At 32.9% G+C, this 3,069-nt stretch overlaps 1 long non-coding RNA gene across 1 annotated transcript; it reads left to right on the forward strand.

Annotated features, from left to right (window-relative positions):
* Positions 1–801: 801 nt before the first annotated feature.
* On the forward strand, positions 802–2,032 carry LOC121215526 (uncharacterized). The gene is made up of 3 exons (XR_005911432.1): positions 802–1,260; positions 1,356–1,424; positions 1,738–2,032. It is a non-coding gene; the product is annotated as an uncharacterized lncRNA (long non-coding RNA).
* Positions 2,033–3,069: the final 1,037 nt, after the last annotated feature.

The raw sequence follows: 3,069 nt of genomic DNA on the forward strand, positions 1-3,069 counted from the left end.
TCGATGCCATAACACTTTCACTAACAAAATTTGCTTATTTTTCAATTCTTTAACCTTGCGATCCAATATCTTGATCAGTTCCTCTTCATAAGTCATATCAGACTGAATTTTAATATCTGACGGGGAAACCAAATGTGATGGGTCAGATCTGTATCGTCGAAGCATCGATACGTAAAATACATTATGAATCTTCTCTAACTCAAGTGGTAACAACAATTTATATGCAATCGGCCCGATACGCTTGATAATCTCATACTATATTATACATGTCAACATCAGGTTGGATCTTTGATTTTATCATGTGAGAAAATACAACAAGACCCTCCTTATGGAGTCCTTTCTCACAAAGAGAGCTAATGACATCATTATAGATTTCAACCTCGCAGTTAAAAACAACTTCACTATTTGAGAAACCTTATCTTCTCTGCACAATGCCCTAATCAAAGCTCCAATAGTTTTAAAATTAGGCTAGAAACCTGAAGTGATCATTTTTCCCACTTCGATTAAACCTTCACTAGTTCAATCAGCCCAAAAATAGGTAGAAACCAATAAGTTGAAATAATAATATTATAATTACTTAATGAATACGTAAGACTAATTTATTACCATTTACTAAATATTGTGCAATTTTTTTGCAATTTTAGTAAATTTTTGTGCAATTTTAATGCATTTGAAATAATAATAATTTTGCTTGAAATTATAATATTCGTAACTTTTTGAAAATTTTATTAAACCTTCAAAATTTATATCAAAATGGGCTTGTTGGTCTGGTGGTTAAGTTGAGTGATAAGTTGTTGGGGGTTTGGAGTTTGAGTCCTTATATGGGTAAAGGGGATAATTTTTGCTCTTTGTTTTGGCAAGAGGTTGTTTTGACTGGATTTCTGATTAGTAGTGGTGTGGTGGGGGAGTGTTGGAGTGCTTTTAGGAGAAAAATATGGGATTGTGGAGTTGTCTTGATTTCGTAGACTGAAGATTTCGTCTCTCTCCTTTCGCTCTCCCAATTTCGGTCATTTTGGCATAATTTCTTTTCATTCTTTGTCAACATTTTGCTGCCGCCCTCTCCTTCCTTTCCCTCTGCCAAATTTTGATTCTTTCTTTCTTTCTTTTCTAACGCTTTTCTTCATCCTTGCTGCCTTTTCTTCCTTTTACTTGTGTTGTTGAATTGTCCCCTTGAATTTTCTTATCTTTGTGTATCCTTTCCATTCGTTCAATCAGGGAGTTGCGTTTCTTCTTCGCTGATTACACGTTGGTAGGTAAAGGGTAAGTTATGTGTGAGTTGGGTAGTCGTTGCTTGGTGCAAAACTATTTCTTTTCATTTTCTTTTCTTTCTATTAGTGATTGCGTGCTGTTGACAGCAACAAATCAGAAGGATCGAGACTTTTCTCATACTACTTCGTGAGCAAACCGAGTTTGAAGCGTTAGGGGTAAGTTCTAATTGCTCCTTAATTGAGCAAGTTGTTGGGTTGGTTTTAATTCGACCATTAAAGTGATTAGTCGAGTGTATGTCGATCAATTTTAGGTTCGAGATTGCTCGGAAGTGTTTTTGTATCGAAAACAAACCAAGTCTGTACCTGAAACGCAGAAAATGCAACTCGATAAAAAGCTGAAAAAGCTTTCTGTCGACGCCACACGGGTGTGTGGTAGCCCGTGTAGTAGGTCGTGTGCGACACACGGGCTAGATTGATGTTTGTTGCTTACTGCCATTGTCAACAAATTTAATCTCTTTTTTCTTATTAGGGGATTTGCTTGTTGATGGGGAAGTCGTTCATAGACCAACCTTCAACGCGAGGAGTCTGTCGCGATTAGTACGTTTGGTGGCGGACCAGATATTAAACGATATTTATATTCGTAAAATGGATGAAACCGAAACCGAGGGCTAGGACCAAATCTTTTCCGATTTGGTGGATTCATAAATCTCTTTATTTATTTTTTTTAATTTTAAAAGCTATTTTATTTGTTCAATATTAGAAGAGTCATAATTATTTGAATTATTAATTCGTGTAATCTCCATTCCTATAATGAATACTAACTTTATTTATTGTTGTTATTATTTAAAATATATAATTTGGATTATTTATAAATTTATTCTAACATCTTTAACCATCATCTCATTGTAGTCTAGATTATTAAATTTTTTTAATTATGGTTTTTGATATATAAAAAAAGGATCATAACTACCACAAAAATTCAATGGTCACAACAAAGGTTCCACTAGTAATATAGAAAACTAACAAATAACACAGAACATGTGACTACATTATACCTACACCAATTATCAATGATAAATTTACATTGCTCTGAAAGATATATTTTTACATTTCAAAGAACTTGTAATAGTATCAGCTTAAAGGTTAAAAGTTTAAAAGAATACATCGATCTGCTTAACTTATCCCTCCTTCATCCATCCGTTTTTTTCAATTGCAACTTTCCTTTCCTGTTTATATTTTTATCTTTATAAATGTCTTTACACTGACTCACTCGATATAGGCAGAGACTCCTATTGTATACTGCAAGGGAAGTCTTAATACTAGATCAAGAACTATACGATAAAATTATTATGTTTTAAAACATGATATACTAATTGGTTTCAACTTGGCCCGGGTCAAAAAGATCTTGCCCAATGCCCAACCGAAATAGAAAACATATCAAAAATATTACTTAAGTCCATTTCTGAGCTTCATATTTTTTTCCAAACCTTTTCATTTTTTGGCGGACTTTAAGTTTGGGGGAGTGGCTCCGTCTAGAACATGTCTAGTTGGGCTACTAAAAAAAACTGAAATGAGGAAGGAAGATCCTCCATTGGATATTTTCATGGATTTTTTTTTTAAGATTTTAGCCTATATTATGGATTTGATTAAATACAAAATTAAGTAATTTAATACAAGGTAATTGATGTTATTTACTTTAATAGTGAATAAATCTTGTTTGTTCATTTTGTTACTTGATGGAGGTATCTAATTAAAAGTTGATTATATTGACCTACATAAATAAACTAATAGAAAAAAAAATATTATAAGCTCCATCCTTAAGGAATTGTGTAACAAAAGGGAAAATGTCAAGAAGGAAACA

Source organism: Gossypium hirsutum, chromosome D03 (assembly GCF_007990345.1).
Source record: "Gossypium hirsutum isolate 1008001.06 chromosome D03, Gossypium_hirsutum_v2.1, whole genome shotgun sequence".
Taxonomy (NCBI): Eukaryota; Viridiplantae; Streptophyta; class Magnoliopsida; order Malvales; family Malvaceae; genus Gossypium; species Gossypium hirsutum.